Genomic DNA, 7,326 nt, shown 5'->3' on the forward strand with positions numbered 1-7,326 from the left:
AATTAAATTTGTGAGCATATACTAATGTCATGTATGTCCTTTACCTCTATGTTCATCCAAAACCCGTTGGTGGGCCCCAACAGGGCCCACTAACGTATCTAGATCGAGTCAACCCAACATTGGAGCAAAAGGAGCTTACGTTGGAATTAAGACGAGACTGATTACATGAATGTTTTCCCTTTGGGCTTGGTCGGCCCAAATTCTCTACCTCATTTAAATTGTGTACTTTAAATTGATTATTTGCCTAATTATCGTGCCAATTGGAACCATTATGAGATTACCATGTTTTAAAGTTGCCAAAAAATGAATTCACCACAAAAGATAAGACTAAATTTGGAGCATTGACACAATTTGGGACTGATTTGACTAAAGGACTAAAGCGCCAACTTTTAGGAAGTTTGGGACCGATTTGAACATTGCAGAAAAGACTATGGACTTAGACGTGTGGGTTGATTTGGACAAAACTTGTGAGACTAATATGATTATTTAGACTTAGGCTAAAAGAATAAAAATTGACTAAAACTTAGAAAAGCATAGAAATAAAAAATGGACTACTAGCCTGTTTGTCCAAGCTTCTAAAAACAGCTTATTTTAAAAAGTTCTTTTTTTAAAAGTACTTTTGGCTAAAAGCAGTTTGTGTTTGGCCAATTAATTTAAAAAGTACTTTTGAGTAGCAATTAGTGTTTGGCCAAACTTTTAAAAAGTGTTTCTATGTGTATGTTTCTCAAAGTACTTTTCAAAAAAGTGCTTTTGGGCAAAAGCTATTTTTTTTAGCTTCTGCAAAACTGCTTCTGCTACACCCCAAAAGCACTTATTTTTTCCCCAAAAGTTTGGCCAAACACCTCACTTTTTTTAAAATAAGTACTTATTGAAAAAATAAGTACTTTTGGGGGGAAAATAAGCTTGGCCAAACAGGCTATACATATATGTATATAGAATATTATATGGACTATAATAGTGTATCTAAATTATTTTCTTAAAAACTATTTTCTTACACTTCGAAACATTTTTTTTCAAAACTATTTTTTGGGTGGACTTACGTAGAGTCCTACTTAGGATAAGAGCCTTCGGGTATTAGCCTAAGTGTTCTAGTCTGATACCCTAAACGCCCAATTTTGGGCAAAATTTTACTACTTTTGATTCTTGAAAAGTGGCATTTTTTGTATGAAAGACTAATTTCTATTAGCGGAAATATAAAACAAAACTATTTTTATTCACAACCAATGTATATCTACATAGACATATTATTAGAACCCGTAGGTCAATCGTATTTTACGGATCCTTAATACCTGGGTGCCTAACATCTTCTCCGGGGGATCACGTAACCCTTACCCATACTTTGGTTAGATTAGGATTCTTTTAAGCCTTAACTGCTTTAAATGAACCCTTTTCGAACTGGTTTTCCTAATTTCCTAAAAATTAGGTGGTGACTCTAAAATAAGTCCATTTAGAGCACCATCCACATAGAAGTATATTTTTTCCTTTTTCCCGGTACGATTGACAACCGTACTTCCTCGGGACACTTTCCTTTTTTTAAAATAAGGCAAGTGCAAATGCGAATCGGAAAAAATATCGAACCGCTACAGGTGGATGAATAAGTATGTCCCTTTCTAAGGTGGACAAATTATACGTCCCTTTCTAAGGTGGACACATTATACGTCCCTTCCTGAGGTGGACAAACAATTATACGTCCCTTTCTAAGGTGGTGGAGCGAGTATTGTCCCTTTCTAAGGTGGACAAGCAAATATTGTCTTGGTAAAAATAAATTGAGATACCGAGAACCATGTGTTTGACATGGTTTATGTCTCATTGTCGATGTGGGTGGAAAAAATGCTCTCATTTGCTTTCCTTGAAGCCTTTGTTATGTGGCGATCATCTTGATGCCTTTCTGAATTTTGAATTGTATTGCCAAAGTCCATTCTGATGGTCCTGCCACCTTTACTCAGAGTAAATGATTAGTAGATACGTTGTCGCTTTGCTAACGACCGTAGTTAAAACAATTCTTAAGAAAGAAACTTGGGGAAAGGGCTAATGGTATATGCGAACCACCGAGCATCTTTTGCTCGTTGTAGAGGCAGGTCGCGCTTTCCATGCTTTTTTCTTCATGGTGGTCCTTGATGCACTTTGTAGGATCTATGCTTTTCCCGAAGAGTTTGGTATTCCTTTTCAACAAATTGCTCCTATTTGCGGTCAAAGGAAGTCGTTAATGACTTAATGGTGACTTTCTGCAAAACTTGAAGCAAAAAGGCGTTAAACTAGTCAAAAGAAATGACAATGTATTCTTAAAGGAGAAGAAGAGAGTTCAAAGTGTAGTCGTTCGGCTTTCTCCATTCGAGAGTCTTTATTTGATTTTTCTTATCGTTGTTGCGAATTTGATGTCCACTTTCGTCCGTCATTTTTGGGCATGTCCTCGATGTTTGACAGCATTACCTACAAAACCCTTATACTAAAGTTAGTAAGGTATGACAGATAAAGTTGGATATGAAACGGTTTGACATGGCGACTCTTGTCTGGTTGATGCTTTTGATAGTATCATGTCGCTTGGCAATGACGTTATTTTGAGTCTAAAAAATGGAAATTTTGAGAAAACCTCAACATTTCTGTCCCAGTGTATTCGCTAATGCTTAAACTTGCCATATCGAAAGAATTTTTAAGATCCTCTCAAAAATTCTGCCCCAGTTAAAGCTGTGTCGGCGACCTATCGTGTCGAGTTTTGAGGAAGTTTTGAGATCTCCCAAAAAGATCTCAAAATTTCTGCCTCAATTTCTATCTAGAGATATCTACGATTTTCGTTTGGTGCGACCGAACTCGAAAAATGCCTATGTAATCCCACTTTGGGAATTATGTTATAAACATAATTGGTGGTAATGTTTTTATGACGTCATCTCGAATTTTCGAGACCAGCGTATCATCTTATAACAATCCACTTTAAAGATAGGCAATGTCTACTTAAGAGGTAAGTGTCACGTTTTTAGGGCGGACGACCCTATTTGTCTCATTTTTAGGGCGGACGACCCTACTTGTCACATTTTTAGAGCGGACAACCCTGCTTTGTCACGAAGATAAGTTTGTTTCTATTCTACCATTCTCCCCGTAGTTATAACCCCTCGGTTTTGATTTATAGTTATAACCTTCTTGGTATCGCTTGAGAACGGCTTTCTCAGTGTTCTTCCTAGCCTTCTTGACTTCTTTGTCATCATCTCGACCCTGAGGACTGTGGTTCTCTCGGTTAGATGGTTGTTTTGCCTTTTTTGGCTCTTTTATGTCATCTTTACGACACTATGTCTATCTCATAGCCCTTCTTAATGGCATCGTCCTGGTGGCACTTCATCCATTTGTAGCTTCTTTTGCTTGATTTTGTTTATAGCCCTTTCAACTCAATTGTGTCGCCCTTGCGGCATTTTTTCCTTTTATAGTCCCTTTGGCTCAATTGACTCATTTCCTTTGACATTGAGGACGATCACTACTTTGATGCCTCTTAATCTTATAGCAATCACCTGTACTTAAAGAAGATGATTAGTAGCTACGTGGTTGCTTTACCAGTGACTTTAGTCAAGACGATCTAAAAAGGACTTTAGAAAGATATACGAAACCGTTGAGCAATTTCTTGCTTTTGTAGGGTAGGCCTTGCTCTGTATCGGCTTTTTCGATCTTCGACCATACTTTGTAGCCTGATGTGGAGCTTTTATTTTTTGGTAAGATTCGGCATTCCACCTAAGCAAGTTGTCCTGTTTTGGGGTCGATGGGAGTCATTTATGACTTGAAGTTGATTCTGCAAAATTTTAAAGTAAAGTCGTTAAAAGTAGCCTTTAAAAATTGGGAGAGGAGTTAGAGATGCCGCCATTCGGCCTGGGCCATTAAATAGGCTTTTGAGATTTTCGGTCGTCTTTAAAGGCTTGATGTGTGTTATTTTTTGTTTTGTGATGATTACACTCGGGCAAGTGACGTTGTTGATCCTTTAGTCTTGATGTGCCAGTCTTTGGCAGTGTTGATGCATGATCCCTGCGCGATTCGACTTTATTGTCGGTAGAATCATAGTATTGTTTTGATAAGGATAACGGGTTAGTGATGAAGTCGTCTTGGCTTATTTGGATTGGTGAGGATTCGCCCGGCGTCTCGTAATCTTGATTCCGGTTCAACTTTGCATAATGTCGTAACTCGCAATATTCTAAGAGCAAGTGTCGGTGGACATAACGAAGTAAAAGGAATCAATTTTAAATTTGAGTTAGAAATGAAGCCGTTTTTGGCTTATAGTTGAGGCGATGGTAGGCTCGATAACGCCTTTGGTTGGACTTGATGTCGACTTGAGGCTCGTTGTTTTGTAGCTTCCTTGTCCCGTGCTCAAAGAAAATTTCTTTAGAGTAAAGTGATTCACTCGTGTTGACCTCACCGAGCGTGTCATGATAGACTGAAGGAAACGGGAATGTGATCCCCGGGATAAGTATTGAGTGAGTCGAAGGCTAAATAACCGATATAGGACCGTTCCATTTTTTTATTTCTATAAAAGGATGAATCGTTCGTTCGAAAGTAGCCACTTACGTTCTTATTTTGGATTCTGCTCGGAGAGTCCATATTTTGAAACAATGGAAGAATGAATTTTTTGAAGACTGGATCAAAGACGTACCCCGATTCCTTATCGTGGTTTGTAGTTTGAAATAGTGGGGAGACCGCACCCTTATATAGGATTGCCTACGTATCTTGCTGGAACAAGAATCAGGTCTGACGTAGTTAGGAATTCGAAATTGACGTATTTGGCTTGTCTATCTGAATAACCATAGGCTTGTCATTTTTGGATGTCGGACATTTTAGCTAGCGCATGGGTGGTGTAAAAAAGGTCGTAACCTTGAATTTTTTAAGGAGTTGTGATTTAGATTTTATAATATCATGATAGTGTAGCGCATGGGTGAGCTAAAAAAAAAAGTTGTGATTTGAATTTTGTGAGATCATGATAGCGTAGCACATGGATGGGCTAAAACGGATCACGACTTAAGTTTCATTACCGAAACCTCTCGGTGGTCCCCACGAGTCAATCAAAAGAGAAGAAAAACACAAGAGGTAAACGTGTTAGTTCGTTAATCATAATAAGACATGCAACATATGTTTTACTTGAAACATATTGTCCAAACTTCAGCTCCACGTAGAGACTTTTGGAGATGACCGGATGGACGAGGATTTTGCCCATTCGCCCGATTTTGTGCGACTTTGGTAATCTTTGTATGTGACAAAGGATCTTTGAGGATGACACGGTCAATGAGTATTGGATGATGACTCGACTATTTTGGACTTGAAGAGTTTGGACTTTGAAAGGGCAAAGTATGACCTTAACAATCTTTTGGGTCTGATAAGAATGATTTTTTAGGAATGAAGTAGTTGTCGGCAATTTGCGACGGCTGGGCTATTTGTCTTAAAACTTTAGAGGTAGCGAGGACCAAGGGATGCGGCTCTTAGCAATATTAAGTGTAAAAAATGTGCTTATGGAAATGACGTGGTTCACGTGGATTGGATGATGATCGAACGACATTTTAGAAGTTTTAGAAAACTTGACTTTTGACGTGGTGTTTCGAGATTTTATTTTGGGTTGCGTTTTGACGACATCCTAAGATTTTGGGAACCGAACTATGGACTATTCGTGTTTGAAGCAAAACAGATGTCTTTATATGCGTAAATCAAAAATAGGCACGGCAAAGCAGAGTATATAGCACGTAGCATGTAAACAATATATATCATGTAATCAATATATCAACAAAAGTATATTATCGTTAGAAGGATGCAGGTACCGTTAAGATGTTCCGTTTGCCCCAATATATACAACATTGATAAATATCGAATGGGGATACATAATAGGGGAACGGAGTACACAAAATATCAGTCCCGCGCAGGGGTACAACTCCTAAACTAATAAGTAAAAACCCAAACCCAAGGGCAAACGGTTCATATAACGGCATGTACATCCTTCAATTTTCACATAGTTGGATGCGGGCGGTCTTCCTATCCGATTTAGGTAGGTCTGAGATACCCAAACCGATCTATGGTCAGTATACGCTATATCAGTAAGGATTTGGCTTCGCTCTACGTAATTATTCTAAAGTGGTTTTTCAAGCGAATCACACAGGTTACCCAAGCAAACAAGTTGGGGGTGGGCTCTCTAAGGCTGTGGGATGACCGCATACCCACTCGACCTCCAAAGAATATACCAAAAGGAATTTTAGTGAAGGTATGACCGCAACTCATCCCGCGTCGTCACCTTTAGAAAAAATGTAAAATAAATGCCAGGAGTGGCAGAGTATGCATGCATGAATGACAATTATATTTTGCGGAAATTTAAACACATAAACAATTTATATCATTTAAATAATTTATATCATACAAACACACAAATTATTAGAACCCTTATGGTTAGAACCTTAAATTATCCCCAGCAGAGTCGTCATCTGTAGCGGTTCGATATTTTCTTCGATTCGCATTTGCGTTTGCCTCATTTAAAAAGGAAAGTGTCCCGGGGAAGTACGGTTGTCAATCGTACCGGGAAAAAGGAAAAATATACCTCTACATAATGGTACTCTAAATGGATAATGTTTTAGAGTCGCCACCAAATTTTTAGGAAATTAGTAAAACCAGTTCGAAAATGGTTCATTCAAAACGATTAAATTTTAAAAGAATCCTAATCTAACCAAAATATGGGTAAGGGTTCTGGTGATCCCCCGGGGAAGGTGTTAGGCACCCCGATATTAAAGATTGTAAAATACGGTTGACCTACGGGTTCTAATAGTATGACTTTGTAGATATAAATTACTTGTGATAAAAACAGTTTTTGTTTATATTTCCGCAAATAGAAATTAGTCATTCATGCCAAAAACACTCCTTTTTAAGAAAACAAAAAATGGTAGAGTTTTGCCCAAAATTGGTTTTTGAATTTCGGACTAGAACACCTAGGTTAAAACTCGAAGGTGTTAACCCAAGTAGAACAATACGTAAGCCCACCCGAGTTTAGAAAAAGGTTTTTTTAGAAAAAAAATATTTTTAAGTATAGAAAATAGTTTTTGAAAATAGGTTTTATAGGCATACTAATATACTCCATAGGTTAGCCATATTTTTAGAACTTTTATCCAATTCTTGGTTTTAATCTTTACAAAAGTCTCAAAGTTAACTCATTAACCTTTTTAATAGTCAAAACAGTTCACCCAAAATGATAATCCAAGTTTAACAAAACATTTTTTCCAACTCAAGTTCCAAATCAATCATAGTAGTCTTAAAGTTTGCCTATAAGTTCAAAATCATATCAAAGATATCCAAAATCCTCAAAATCATCCGCAATCCTAAATTTGC

The sequence above is a fragment of the Lycium ferocissimum genome, chromosome 8, assembly GCF_029784015.1.
Source record: "Lycium ferocissimum isolate CSIRO_LF1 chromosome 8, AGI_CSIRO_Lferr_CH_V1, whole genome shotgun sequence".
NCBI lineage: Eukaryota > Viridiplantae > Streptophyta > Magnoliopsida > Solanales > Solanaceae > Lycium > Lycium ferocissimum.